The sequence below is a fragment of the Nicotiana sylvestris genome, chromosome 4, assembly GCF_000393655.2.
Source record: "Nicotiana sylvestris chromosome 4, ASM39365v2, whole genome shotgun sequence".
Classification (NCBI taxonomy): Eukaryota; Viridiplantae; Streptophyta; class Magnoliopsida; order Solanales; family Solanaceae; genus Nicotiana; species Nicotiana sylvestris.
This window is the reverse complement of record NC_091060.1, coordinates 84,526,362-84,540,782: the sequence shown is the minus strand read 5'-3', so window position 1 is coordinate 84,540,782 and position 14,421 is coordinate 84,526,362. Positions and strand designations below refer to the sequence as shown.

The 14,421-nt window shown below is 40.4% G+C and overlaps 13 non-coding genes and 1 pseudogene across 13 annotated transcripts; all 14 read right to left on the bottom strand.

Moving 5' to 3' along the window:
• Positions 1 to 3,376: 3,376 nt before the first annotated feature.
• Positions 3,377 to 3,495, bottom strand: LOC138890817 (5S ribosomal RNA). The gene has a single exon (XR_011407220.1). It is a non-coding gene; the product is annotated as a 5S ribosomal RNA (ribosomal RNA).
• A 541-nt stretch (positions 3,496 to 4,036) lies between these two features.
• LOC138890759 (5S ribosomal RNA) lies at positions 4,037 to 4,154 on the bottom strand. The gene has a single exon (XR_011407161.1). It is a non-coding gene; the product is annotated as a 5S ribosomal RNA (ribosomal RNA).
• A 538-nt stretch (positions 4,155 to 4,692) lies between these two features.
• LOC138890814 (5S ribosomal RNA) lies at positions 4,693 to 4,811 on the bottom strand. Its single transcript, XR_011407217.1, has one exon. It is a non-coding gene; the product is annotated as a 5S ribosomal RNA (ribosomal RNA).
• Positions 4,812 to 5,353: 542 nt separating this feature from the next.
• On the bottom strand, positions 5,354 to 5,472 carry LOC138890791 (5S ribosomal RNA). Its single transcript, XR_011407193.1, has one exon. It is a non-coding gene; the product is annotated as a 5S ribosomal RNA (ribosomal RNA).
• A 540-nt stretch (positions 5,473 to 6,012) lies between these two features.
• Positions 6,013 to 6,130, bottom strand: LOC138890748 (5S ribosomal RNA). The gene has a single exon (XR_011407150.1). It is a non-coding gene; the product is annotated as a 5S ribosomal RNA (ribosomal RNA).
• A 532-nt stretch (positions 6,131 to 6,662) lies between these two features.
• LOC138890771 (5S ribosomal RNA) lies at positions 6,663 to 6,781 on the bottom strand. Its single transcript, XR_011407173.1, has one exon. It is a non-coding gene; the product is annotated as a 5S ribosomal RNA (ribosomal RNA).
• Positions 6,782 to 7,322: 541 nt separating this feature from the next.
• Positions 7,323 to 7,440, bottom strand: LOC138890781 (5S ribosomal RNA). The gene has a single exon (XR_011407183.1). It is a non-coding gene; the product is annotated as a 5S ribosomal RNA (ribosomal RNA).
• Positions 7,441 to 7,979: 539 nt separating this feature from the next.
• Positions 7,980 to 8,097, bottom strand: LOC138890866 (5S ribosomal RNA; annotated as a pseudogene).
• An 845-nt stretch (positions 8,098 to 8,942) lies between these two features.
• LOC138890782 (5S ribosomal RNA) lies at positions 8,943 to 9,061 on the bottom strand. Its single transcript, XR_011407184.1, has one exon. It is a non-coding gene; the product is annotated as a 5S ribosomal RNA (ribosomal RNA).
• A 530-nt stretch (positions 9,062 to 9,591) lies between these two features.
• Positions 9,592 to 9,710, bottom strand: LOC138890799 (5S ribosomal RNA). Its single transcript, XR_011407201.1, has one exon. It is a non-coding gene; the product is annotated as a 5S ribosomal RNA (ribosomal RNA).
• An 846-nt stretch (positions 9,711 to 10,556) lies between these two features.
• On the bottom strand, positions 10,557 to 10,675 carry LOC138890760 (5S ribosomal RNA). The gene has a single exon (XR_011407162.1). It is a non-coding gene; the product is annotated as a 5S ribosomal RNA (ribosomal RNA).
• A 541-nt stretch (positions 10,676 to 11,216) lies between these two features.
• LOC138890785 (5S ribosomal RNA) lies at positions 11,217 to 11,335 on the bottom strand. Its single transcript, XR_011407187.1, has one exon. It is a non-coding gene; the product is annotated as a 5S ribosomal RNA (ribosomal RNA).
• An 846-nt stretch (positions 11,336 to 12,181) lies between these two features.
• On the bottom strand, positions 12,182 to 12,300 carry LOC138890773 (5S ribosomal RNA). Its single transcript, XR_011407175.1, has one exon. It is a non-coding gene; the product is annotated as a 5S ribosomal RNA (ribosomal RNA).
• A 541-nt stretch (positions 12,301 to 12,841) lies between these two features.
• Positions 12,842 to 12,960, bottom strand: LOC138890787 (5S ribosomal RNA). The gene has a single exon (XR_011407189.1). It is a non-coding gene; the product is annotated as a 5S ribosomal RNA (ribosomal RNA).
• Between the last annotated feature and the right edge of the window lie 1,461 nt (positions 12,961 to 14,421).

Sequence of the window (14,421 nt, the reverse complement as noted above, 5' to 3'; positions counted from 1 at the left end):
GGATATCTGCTCTGCATCTCCCGCTCGGTCTCCCAAGTAGCCTCCTCCATGGGCCGACCTCTCCATTGCACTTTCAATGATGATATATCCTTTGATATCAACTTTGAGACCTACCGCTCCAAAATAGCCACTGGCTCCACATTATAAGTCAAATCACCATCTAACTGAACCGTGCTGAAATCCAAGACATGAGATGGATCACCGATATACTTCCGGAGCATAGAAACATAAACTATCGAATGCACACCCGACAAGATAGGTGGCAAAGCAAGCTCATAAGCCACTTCCCCAATCCTCCGAAGCACCTCAAAAGTCCCAATGAACAGAGGGCTCAACTTACCCTTCTTCCCAAATCTCATAACACCCTTCATGGGTGAAACCTTTAGTAGAACCTTCTCCCCAACCATATAAGACACATCACGAACCTTTCTGTTAGCATAACTCTTTTGTCTTGACTGAGTTGTACGAAGCCGCTCCTAAATAACTTTCACCTTGTCCAAAGCATCCTGTACCAAGTCTATACCCAAAAGCCTAGCCTCGCCAGGCTCAAACCAACCTATTGGAGATCTACACCGTCTCCCATATAAAGCCTCATATGGAGCCATCTGAATACTCACTGATAACTGTTGTTGTAAGCAAACTCCGCAAGTGGTAGAAACTGGTCCCATGAACCCCTAAAATCAATGATGCAAGTACATAACATGTCCTCCAATATCTGAAGAGTGCGCTCAGACTATCTGTCCGTCTAAGGGTGAAAAGTTGTGCTCAACTTAACCTGAGTACCCAAATCTCCCTGCATGGCCCTCCAAAGTTGTGATGTAAACTGAGTACCTCTATCTAAAATGATGGAAACTGGGACACCATGCAAGCAAACAGACTCTCAGATATAAATCTCAGCTAACCGCTCTGAAGAATAGGTAATACACACAGTAATAAAGTGTGCAAACTTGGTCAGTCGATCCACAATCACCCAAATAACATCGAACTTTCTCAAAATCCATAGGAGTCCAACTACGAAATCCATGTGATCCGCTCCCACTTCCACTCTGGAATCTCTATTTGATGAAGCAAGCCACCCGGTCTCTAATGCTCATATTTCACCTACTGATAATTGAGACACCAAGCTACAAACCCAACTATATCTTTCTTCATTCTCCTCCACCAATAGTGTTGTCTCAAATTCTGGTATATCTTCGCGGCACCCGGATGGATGAAATACCGCGAGCTATGGGCCTCCTCCAGAATAAACTCCCGAAGCCCATCTACATTGGGCACACATATCCAGCCTTGCATCCTAAATACCCCATCATCACCAATAGTCACATCTCTGGCATTGCCGTGCTGAACTATCCTTGAGGACAAGCAAATGAGAATCATCATACTGGCACTCTTTGATGCGATCAAACATGGAAGACCAAGAAACCACACAAGCTAGGATCTGACTGGGCTCCGAAATATCCAACCTCACAAACCAATTGGCCAAAGCCTGAACATCAACCGCAAGAGGTCTCTCCCCAATAGGAATAAATGCAAGACTGCCCATACTCACTGTCTTCCTACTCAAGGCATCAACAACTATATTGGCCTTCTCCGGATAGTACAAAATAGTAATATCATAGTCCTTTAGCAGCTCTAACCATCTCCACTACCTCAAATTGAGATCTTTCTTCTTGAACAACTACTGGAGGCTACGATGATCAGTAAACACCTTACAAGACACACCATAAAGATAATGCCTCCAAATCTTCAACACGTGAACAATGGCAACCAACTTCAAATCATGAACAGGATAGTTCTTCTCATGGGGCTTCAACTGACGAGAAGCATAAACAATCACTCTACCCTCCTGCATCAACACACACCTAATACCAACTCGAGAAGCATCACAATATACTGTATAAGAACCTGAAACTGATGGCAAAACTAACAGTGGAGCTGTGGTCAAGACGGTCTTGAGCTTCTGAAAGCTCGCCTCACACACATCCGACCACCTGAAAGGAGCACCCTTTTGGGTCAACTTGGTCAAGGGTAATGCAATAGATGAAAATCCCTGAACGAACCGATGGTAATAACCCGCTAAACCAAGAAAGCTATGAATCTCCGTGGCTAAGGACGGTCTGGGCCAACTCCAAACCGCCTCTATCTTCTTCGAATCAATCTAGATACCCTCACTGGACACCACGTGCCCCAAGAATGCAACTAAACCGAGCCAAAACTTACACTTGGAGAACTTAGCATAAAGTTTCTCCTCCCTCAACCGCTGCAATACCACTCTCAAATGCTCAGTGTGCTCCTCCTGTCTACGCGAGCACACCAGAATATTATCAATGAATACAATAACAGACGAGTCGAGATAAGGTCGAAACCCATTGTTCATCAAATGTATGAACGCTGCTGGGGCATTGGTCAGCCCAAAAGACATCATAAGGAACTCATAATGACCATATCGGGTCTTAAAAGCTATCTTAAGAATGTCCGAGTCCCTGATCTTCAACTGGTGATGCCCTGACCTGAGATCAATCTTGGAGAACACCCTCGCTCCTTGAAGCTGGTCAAATAAATCATCAATACGAGGCAAAGGATACTTGTTCTTGATTGTGACTTTATTCAACTGCCTGTAATCAGTGCACATTCTCATTGTGCCATCCTTGTTCTTCACAAATAGAACAAGCGCACTCCAAGGTGACACACTAGGCCGAATAAACCCCTTATCAACAAGTTCCTGAAGCTACTCCTTCAATTCCTTTAACTCCGCCGGTGCCATACGATATGGTGGAACAGAAATGGGCTGAGTGCCCAACACCAACTCAATACCGAAGTCAATATCCCTGTCCAGCGGCATGCCCGACAGGTCTACAGGAAACACATTTGGAAAATCCCTCACCACAAGAAATGAATCAATGGTAGGAGTCTCTGCACTGACATCGCTCACAAAGGCCAAGTAAGAAAGACAACCCTTCCTAACCATCCGCTGGGCTTTCAGAAACGAAATCACTCTACTGGGCACATAATCTAATGAACCTCACCACTCTATTTGTGGCACCCTCGGCATAGCCAACGTCACCGTCTTAGCGTGATAATCTAGAACAGCATGACACATAGACAACCAATCGATGCCCAATATCACATAAAAATCAACCATACTAAGTAACAAAAGGTCCACTCGGGGTCTCCAAACCCCCAATAGTCACCACACAAGACCGATATACGCGGGCCACAAAAATAGTATCGCCCATCGGAGTATAATTATACTTTTTAAATTTTTTATTATTCATGTAAAAAAATATCGTTTACAATGCGTAAAAGTCATTTGTGAATTTATTAGCTCTACCATCGATATATTAAAAGAAGTAGGATACAAATTTTGCTCAAAAGAGAGATGCAACACGAGGACTTCCCAGGGAGTCACCCATCCAAGTACTACTCTAGCCCAAACACGCCTAACTTCGGAGTTCTGATGGGATCCAGTGCGTTAGTGCTTGTATGATCGCATCCGATATTCCTTGCACTCTAAATTCTCTTATTACCATTCCTCTTTCCGCTTTAGGTGCGAAAGTATGAAGCCTTAAAACTACATAACTTTACGCTCATTTATCCGTTTTATGCGATTCCTCTTTTGATTTTATGTATTTTTCACGGGCAAAAGTGTTGACCAATAACAACAAGCCGCGCTCGGCGATAATATAGCAATTAGAGGGCCCACCATGCCTATTAAACTAGGCCGCATGGAACGACGACATCACAACTCGACGTTTTACGGATGCAGCCTTCGAGGCCAAGGCGTAATGACATGTCAAGTGCAACAGTGCTAAGCTCGTAAGGTCGTTGTTGATAATCGTAATTTTTAAATATTTTCTTTATTTTTATTACCAAATCGTATTTTGCCTTTTTGATCTTTTCCATAATTATCCTCTTAAAATTTATTTATTATTCATGTAAAAAAATATCGTTTACAATGCGTAAAAGTCATTTGTGAATTTATTAGCTCTACCGTCGATATATTAAAAGAAGTAGGATACAAATTTGGCCAAAAAGAGGGATGCAACGCGACGACTTCCCAGGGGGTCACCCACCTAGTACTACTCTCGCCAAAGCACACTTAACTTCGGAGTTCTGATGGGATCCGGTGCATTAGTGCTGGTATGATCGCATCCGACATTCCTTGCACTCTAAATTCTCTTATTACCTTTCTTCCTTCCGCTTTAGGTGCGAAAGTGTGAAGCCTTAAAATGGCATAACTTTACGCTCATTTATCCGTTTTACGCGATTCCTCTTTTGATTTTATGTATTTTTTTTGGGCAAAAGCGTTGACCAATAACAACAAGCCGCGCTCGCGACAATATCGCAATTAGAGGGCCTGCCATGCCTATTAAACTGGGCCGCATGGAACGACGACATCACGACTCGACATTTTACGGATGCCGCCTTTGAGTCCAAGGCGTAGTGACATATCAAGTGCAATGGTGCTAAGCCCGTAAGGTTGTGGTTGATAATCGTAATTTTTAAATATTTTTTATTTTTATTATCAAATCGTATATTGCCTTTTTGATCTTTTCCATAATTATCCTCTTTAAAAAAATTTATTATTCATGTAAGAAAATATCGTTTACAATGCGTAAAAGTCATTTGTGAATTTATTAGCTCTTCCATCGATATATTAAAAGAAGTAGGTTATAAAATTTTCCAAAAAGCGGGACGCAATACGAGGACTTCCTAGGGGGTCACCCATCCTAACACTACTCTCGCCCAAGCACGCTTAGCTTCGGAGTTCTGATGGGATCCCATGCGTTAGTGTTGGTATGATCGCATCCGACATTCCTTGCACTCTAAATTCTCTTATTACCTTTCCTCCTTCCGCTTTAGGTGCGAAAGTGTGAAGCCTTAAAACGGCATAATTTTACGCTCATTTTTCCGTTTTACACGATTCCTCTTTTGATTTTATGTATTTTTCGCGGGCAAAAATTTTGACCAATAACAACAAGCCGCGCTTGATGATAATATCGCAATTAGAGTGCCCGACATGCCTATTAAACTGGGCCGCATGGAACGACGATATCGCAACTTGACGTTTTACGGATGCCGCCTTCGAGGCCAAGGCGTAGTGACATGTCAATTGCAACGGTGCTAAGCCCTTAAGGTCGTAGTTGATAATCGTCATTTTTAAATATTTTCTTTATTTTTATTATCAAATCAAATATTGCCTTTTTGATCTTTTCCATAATTATCCTCTTCAATTTTTTTTTATTATTCATGTAAAAAAATATCGTTTACAATACGTAAAAGTCATTTATGAATTTATTAGCTCTACCGTCGCTATATTAAAAGAAGTAGGATACAAGTTTTGCCAAAAAGAGGGATGCAACACGAGGACGTCCCAGGGGGTCACCCATGCTAGTACTACTCTCACCCAAGCACGCTTCACTTCGGAGTTCTGATGGGATCCAGTGCGTTAGTGCTTGTATGATCGCATCCGATATTCCTTGCACTCTAAATTCTCTTGTTACCATTCCTCCTTCCGCTTTAGGTGCGAAAGTGTGAAGCCTTAAACGGCATAACTTTACGCTCATTTATCCGTTTTACGCGATTCCTCTTTTGATTTTATGTATTTTTCACGGTCAAAAGCGTTGACCAATAACAACAAGCCGCGCTCGGCGATAATATCGCAATTAGAGGGCACGCCATGCCTATTAAACTGGGCCGCATGGAACGACGACATTGCAACTCGACGTTTTACGGATGCTGCCTTCGAGGCCAACGCGTAGTGACATGTCAAGTGCAACAGTGCTAAGCTCGTAAGGTCGTTGTAGATAATCATAATTTTTATATATTTTATTTATTTTTATTACCAAATCGTATTTTGCCTTTTTGATCTTTTCCATAATTATCCTATTAAAATTTATTTGATATTCATGTAAAACAATATCGTTTACAATGCGTAAAAGTCATTTGTGAATTTATTAGCTCTACTGTCGATATATTAAAAGAAGTAGGATACAAATTTGGCCAAAAAGAGGGATGCAATGCGAGGACTTCCCAGGGGGTCACCCACCTAGTACTACTCTCGTCAAAGCACACTTAACTTCGGAGTTCTGATGGGTTCCGGTGCATTAGTGCTGGTATGATCGCATCCGACATTCATTGCACTCTAAATTCTCTTATTACCTTTCATCCTTCTGCGTTAGGTGCGAAAGTGTGAAGCCTTAAAACGGCATAACTTTACGCTCATTTATCTGTTTTACGCGATTCCTCTTTTGCTTTTATGTATTTTTGGCGGGCAAAAGCGTTGACAACAAGCCGCACTCGCGACAATATCGCAATTAGAGGGCCCGCCATGCCTATTAAACTGGGCCGCATGGAACGACGACATCGCAACTCGACATTTTATGGATGCCGCCTTCGAGGCCAAGGCGTAATGACATGTCAAGTGCAATGGTGCTAAGTCCGTAAGGTTGTGGTTGATAATCGTAATTTTTAAATATTTTTTTATTTTTATTATCAAATCGTATATTGCCTTTTTGATCTTTTCCATAATTATCCTCTTCAAAAAAATTTATTATTCATGTAAGAAAATATCGTTTACAATGCGTAAAAGTCATTTATGAATTTATTAGCTCTACCATCGATATATTAAAAGAAGTAGGTTATAAATTTTTCCAAAAAGCGGGATGCAATACGAGGACTTCCCAGGGGGTCACCCATCCTAACACTACTCTCGCCCAAGCATGCTTAGCTTCAGAGTTCTGATGGGATCCGATGCGTTAGTGCTGGTATGATCACATCCGACATTTCATGCACTCTAAATTCTCTTATTACCTTTCCTCCTTCCGCTTTAGGTGCGAAAGCGTGAAGCCTTAAAACGGCATAATTTTACGCTCATTTATTCGTTTTACACGATTCCTCTTTTGATTTTATGTATTTTTCGTGGGAAAAAACGTCGACCAATAACAACAAGTTGCGCTCGATGATAATATCGCAATTAGAGTGCCTGACATGCCTATTAAACTGGGCCTCATGGAACGACGATATCGCAACTTGACGTTTTACGGATGCCGCATTCGAGGCCAAGGCGTAGTGACATGTCAATTGCAACGGTTCTAAGCCCGTAAGGTCGTGGTTGATGATCGTCATTTTTAAATATTTTCTTTATTTTTATTATCAAATCATATATTGCCTTTTTGATCTTTTCCATAATTATCCTCTTTAAAAAAAATTATAATTCATGTAAAAAAATATCGTTTACAATGCGTAAAAGTTATTTATGAATTTATTAGCTTTACCGTCTATATATTAAAAGAAGTAGGATACAAGTTTTGCCAAAAAGAGGGATGCAACACGAGGACGTCCCAGGGGGTTACCCACCTAGTACTACTCTCGCCAAAGCACATTTAACTTCGGAGTTCTGATGGGATCCGGTGCATTAGTGCTGGTATGATCGCATCCGACATTCCTTGCACTCTAAATTCTCTTATTACCTTTCTTCCTTCCGTTTTAGGTGCGAAAGTGTGAAGCCTTAAAACGACATAACTTTACGCTCATTTATCCATTTTATGCGATTGTTCTTTTGATTTTATGTATTTTTTGGGAGCAAAAGTGTTGACCATTAACAACAAGCCGCGCACGGCGATAATATCGCAATTAGGGGCCTGGCATGCCTATTAAACTGGACCGCATAGAACGACGACATGGAAACTCGAAGTTTTATGGATGCCGCCTTCGAGGCCAAGGTGTAGTGACACGTCAAGTGCAATGGTGCTAAACCCGTAAGGTCGTGGTTGATAATCGTAATTTTTAAATATTTTCTTTATTTTTATTATCAAATCGTATATTGCCTTTTTGATCTTTTCCATAATTATCCTTTTAAATGTTTTTATTATTCATGTAAAAAAATATCGTTTACAACGCGTAAAAGTTATTTGTGAATTTATTAGCTCTACCGTCGATATATTAAAAAAAGTAGGATACAAACTTTGACAAAAAAAGGGATGCAACACGAGGACTTCCTAGTGAGTCACCCATCCTAGTACTGCTCTCGTCCAAGCAACTTAACTTCAGAGTTCTGATGAGACCTGGTGCGTTAGTGCTGGTATGATCATATCCAACATTTCTTGCACTCTAAATCTCTTATTACCCTTCCTCCTTCTACTTTAGGTGCGAAAGTGTGATGCCTTAAAACGGCATAACTTTACGCTCATTTATCCGTTACACGCGATTACTCTTTTGATTTTATGTATTTTTCGAAGGCAAAAGCGTTGACCAATAACAACCAGCCGCGCTCGGCGATAATATCACAATTAGAGGGCCCGGAATGCCAAATAAACTGGGCCACATGGAACAACGGTATCGCAAGTCGAAGTTTTAGTGATGATATGATCCATTGCGTTAGTGCTGGTATGATCACATCCGACAATCCTTGCACTCTAAATTCTCTTATTACCTTTCCTCCTTCCTCTTTAGGTGCGAAAGTGTGAATCCTTAAAACGGCATAAATTTACGCTCATTTATCCGTTTTGCGCAATTCCTCTTTTGATTTTATGTATTTTTCATGGGCAAAAGCATTGACCAATAACAACAAGCCGCGCTCGGCAATAATAACGCAACTGGAGGGCCCGCCATGCCTATAAAACTGGGCCGTATGAAACGACGACATCGCGACTCGACATTTTACGGATGCCGCCTTCGAGGCCAAGGCGTAGTGACATGTCAAGTGCAACGGTGCTAAGCCCGTAAGGTCGTGGTTGATAATCGTAATTTTTAAATATTATTTTATTTTTATTATCAAATCGTATATTGCCTTTTTGATCTTTTCCATAATTATCCTCTTTAAATTTTTTTATTATTCATGTAAAAAAATATCATTTACAATGCGTAAAAGTCATTTGTGAATTTATTAGCTCTACCTTCGATATATAAAAAGAAGTAGGTTATAATTTTTGCCAAAATGCGGGATGCAATACGAGGACTTCCAAGGGGGTCACCCATCCTAACACTACTCTCGCCCAAGCACGCTTAGCTTCGGAGTTCTGATGGGATCTGATGCGTTAGTGCTAGTATGATTGCATCCGACATTCCTTGCACTCTAAATTCTCTTATTACCTTTCCTCCTTCCGCTTTAGGTGCGAAAGTATGAAGCCTTAAAACGGTATAACTTTACGCTCATTTATCCGTTTTACACGATTCCTCTTTTAATTTTATGTATTTTTCACGGGCAAAAGCGTTGACCAATAACAACAAGCCGCGCTCGGCGATAATATCGCAATTAGAGAGCCCAGCATTGGGTCGCATTGAACGAAGACATTACAAGTCGACGTTTTACGGATGCCGCCTTCGAGGCCAAGGCGTAGTGACATGTCAAGTGCAACGGTGCTAAGCTCGTATGATCGTGGTTGATAATCGTAATTTTTGAGTATTTTCTTTATTTTGATTATCAAATCGTACATTGCCTTTTCGAACTTTTTGATAATTATCCCCTTTAATTTTTTTTATTATTCATGTAAAAAAATATCGTTTACAATGCGTAAAAGTCATTTGTGAATTTATTAGCTCTACCGTCGATATATTAAAAGAAGTAGGATACAAATTTTTCCAAAAAGAGGGGTGCAACACGAGGACTTCCCACGGGGTCACCCATCCTAGTAATACTCTCGCCTAAGCACGCTTCACTTCTGAGTTCTGATGGGATCTGGTGCATTAGTGCTGATATGATCGCATCCGACATTCCTTGCACTCTAAATTTTCTGATTACCTTTCCTCCTTCCTCTTTAGGTGCGAAAGTGTGAAGCCTTAAAACGGCATAACTTTACGCTCATTTATCCGTTTTCCGCGATTCCTCTTTTGATTTTATGTATTTTTCGCAGGCAAAAGCGTTGACCTATAACAACCAGCCACGCTCGGCGATAATATCGCAATTAGAGGGCCCGGAATGCCTAATACACTGGGCCACATGGAACAACGGTATCGCAAGTCGAAGTTTTAGTGATGATATGATCCGTTGCGTTAGTGCTGGTATGATCGCATCCGACAATCCTTGCACTCTAAATTCTCTTATTATCTTTCCTCCTTCCGCTTTAGGTGCGAAAGTGTGAAGCGATAAAACGGCATAAATTTATGCTCATTTATCCGTTTTGCGTAATTCCTCTTTTGATTTTATGTATTTTTCACGGGCAAAGGCGTTGACCAATAACAACAAGCCGCGCTCGGCAATAATAACGCAATTGGAGGGCCCGCCATGCCTATTAAACTGGGCCGTATGAAACGACGACATCGCAACTCGACATTTTACGGATGCCGCCTTCGAGGCCAAGGCGTAGTGACATGTCAAGTGCAACGGTGCTAAGCCCGTAAGGTCGTGGTTGATAATCGTAATTTTTAAATATTATTTTATTTTTATTATCAAATAGTATATTGCCTTTTTGATCTTTTCCATAATTATCCTCTTTAATTTTTTTTATTATTCATGTAAACAAATATCATTTATAATGCGTAAAAGTCATTTGTGAATTTATTAGCTCTACCTTCGATATATAAAAAGAAGTAGGTTATAAATTTTGCCAAAATGCGGGATGCAATACGAGGACTTCCCAGGGGGTCACCCATCCTAACACTACTCTCGCCCAAGCACGCTTAGCTTCGGAGTTCTGATGGGATCCGATGCGTTAGTTCTAGTATGATCGCATCCGACATTCCTTGCACTCTAAATTCTCTTATTACCTTTCCTCCTTCCGCTTTAGGTGCGAAAGTATGAAGCCTTAAAACGGTATAACTTTACGCTCATTTATCCGTTTTACACGATTCCTCTTTTAATTTTATGTATTTTTCGCGGGCAAAAGCGTTGACCAATAACAACAAGCCGCGCTCGGCGATAATATCGCAATTAGAGAGCCCAGCATGCCTATTAAACTGGGTCGCATTGAACGAAGACATTACAAGTCGACGTTTTACGGATGCCGCCTTGGAGGCCAAGGCATAGTGACATGTCAAGTGCAACGGTGCTAAGCCCGTATGATCGTGGTTGATAATCGTAATATTTGAGTATTTTCTTTATTTTTATTATCAAATCGTACATTGCCTTTTCGATCTTTTTGATAATTATCCCCTTTAATTTTTTTTATTATTCATGTAAAAAAATATCGTGTACAATGCATAAAAGTCATTTGTGAATTTATTAGCTCTACCGTCGATATATTAAAAGAAGTAGGATACAAATTTTTCCAAAAAGAGGGGTGCAACACGAGGACTTCCCACAGGGTCACCCATCCTAGTAATACTCTCGCCTAAGCACGCTTCACTTCTGAGTTCTGATGGGATCTGGTGCGTTAGTGCTGGTATGATCGCATCCGACATTCCTTGCACTCTAAATTTTCTGATTACCTTTCCTCCTTCCTCTTTAGGTGCGAAAGTGTGAAGCCTTAAAACGGCATAACTTTACGCTCATTTATCCGTTTTCCGCGATTCCTCTTTTGATTTTATGTATTTTTCGCGGGCAAAAGCGTTGACCTATAACCACCAGCCGCGCTCGGCGATAATATCGCAATTAGAGGGCCCGGAATGCCTAATACACTGGGCCACATGGAACAACGGTATCGCAAGTCGAAGTTTTAGTGATGATATGATCCGTTGCGTTAGTGCTGGTATGATCGCATCCGACAATCCTTGCACTCTAAATTCTCTTATTATCTTTCCTCCTTCCGCTTTAGGTGCGAAAGTGTGAAGCCATAAAACGGCATAAATTTATGCTCATTTATCCGTTTTGCGTAATTCCTCTTTTGATTTTATGTATTTTTCACGGGCAAAGGCGTTGACCAATAACAACAAGCCACGCTCGGCAATAATAACGCAAATGGAGGGCCCGCCATGCCTATTAAACTGGGCCGTATGAAACGACGACATCGCAACTCGACATTTTACGGATGCCGCCTTCGAGGCCAAGGCGTAGTGACATGTCAAGTGCAACGGTGCTAAGCCCGTAAGGTCGTGGTTGATAATCGTAATTTTTAAATATTATTTTATTTTTATTATCAAATCGTATATTGCCTTTTTGATCTTTTCCATAATTATCCTCTTTAAATTTTTTTATTATTCATGTAAACAAATATCATTTACAATGCGTAAAAGTCATTTGTGAATTTATTAGCTCTACCTTCGATATATAAAAAGAAGTAGGTTATAAATTTTGCCAAAATGCGGGATGCAATACGAGGACTTCCAAGGGGGTCACCCATCCTAACACTACTCTCGCCCAAGCACCCTTAGCTTCGGAGTTCTGATGAGATCCGATGCGTTAGTGCTAGTATGATCGCATCCGACATTCCTTGCACTCTAAATTCTCTTATTACCTTTCCTCCTTCCGCTTTAGGTGCGAAAGTATGAAGCCTTAAAACGGTATAACTTTACTCTAATTTATCCGTTTTACACGATTCCTCTTTTAATTTTATGTATTTTTCGCGGGCAAAAGCGTTGACCAATAACAACAAGCCGCGCTCGGCGATAATATCGCAATTAGAGAGCCCATCATGCCTATTAAACTGGGTCGCATTGAACGAAGACATTACAAGTCGACGTTTTACGGATGTCGCCTTCGAGGCCAAGGCATAGTGACATGTCAAGTGCAACGGTGCTAAGCTCGTATGATCGTGGTTGATAATCGTAATTTTTGAGTATTTTCTTTATTTTTATTATCAAATCGTACATTGCCTTTTCGATCTTTTTGATAATTATCCCCTTTAATTTTTTTTATTATTCATGTAAAAAAATATCGTTTACAATGCGTAAAAGTCATTTGTGAATTTATTAGCTCTACCATCGATATATTAAAAGAAGTTGGATACAAATTTTTCCAAAAAGAGGGATGCAACACGAGGACTTCCCAGGGGGTCACCCATCCTAGTAATACTCTCGCCTAAGCACGCTTCACTTCTGAGTTCTGATGGAATCTGGTGCGTTAGTGCTGGTGTGATCGCATCCGACATTCCTTGCACTCTAAATTTTCTTATTACCTTTCCTCCTTCCGCTTTAGGTACGAAAGTGTGAAGCCCTAAAATGGCATAACTTTACGCTCATTTATCCATTTTACGCGATTCCTCTTTTGATTTTATGTATTTTTCGCGGGCAAAAACATTGACCAATAACAACAAGCCGCGCTCGGTGATAATATCGCAATTAGAGGGCCCGACATGCCTATTAAACTGGGCCGCATGAAACGACGACATTGCAACTTGACGTTTTACGGATGCCGCCTTCGAGGCCAAGGCATAGTAACATGTCATTGTCACGACCCGATATCCCTCCAAAGGGGTCGTGATGGCACCTAGTCTCTAAACTAGGTAAGCCTATCATTTACAGAAATAATATTAGTATTTACTAACTTCAAATTAAATAACTCTCAATAAATCACAATTCTCAAAACCGTTGGTACAAGTCATAAGCCTTTCTAAGAGTAATTATACAAAATAAATACGACATTGTTGCAGAACGAGAAGGAATCAATGGAACGTAAATACAAACTAAGGTGATTCTGAGGCCTGCAAATGCAACAACAGGTTACCGTGAGTCTCCACCGCGATAACCCGCACATCTACTATCGATCAATACCTGGATCTGTACACAAAAATATATAGAAGTGTAGTATGAGCACACCACGGCGGTGCCCAGTAAGTATCAAGACTAACCTCGGTGGGGTAGTGACGAGGAATAGTCAAGACACCTACTGGTCAAATGAAATGTACAGGATATGATAATAAAATATTGCGATAAAGATAACAAGGTAATATCAACAATGGAAAGAAATCAAAATACAACAATAAGAACAATAAAGGAGAACGCGGGTAGAAACGAACGATAACCAAGTAAATCAGATAACCAAGTAAATTAACACTGACATAATAGGAACAAAGACAAGTAAGAGTGTATTCAATTAAAGAAGGAAATCCCCACTCAATCAATCGCATCATGTCTAATACACAATCCCAACCATCTCAATCCTCGATTTCTCATATAATAATCTTAACTTCCGAATCATCCGCACACATGGTACCTTGTGCCCCCCATCTTTTCCTTTTCAATTTTAACAACAGAATCCACATGCTATACAATACATAATGTTCGTACAATGCACTTAATATGTCCAAGAAGTCACATTTACCTAATATAAGTAAAATTACAATTTCAAACTAATTGGGAAAGCCAGCGAGAAAAGGTGAAATTATTTCTTTTGAAATCATTTGAGTAAAGAAAGTACCCCTTTTAATTTAAAAATACAGCATTGAATGGATTATTACCTTTAACATGAGATTTAATAACTTAAAACTTAGTAGAAATTCCCTTTTAAGTAAAATACGGCCTCAGACGGTTAAGGGGATATAATTGAGAAGCTAATTGAATTATGGATGTAACAATTATTGAAGTTTAAAGTATATATATACGGTG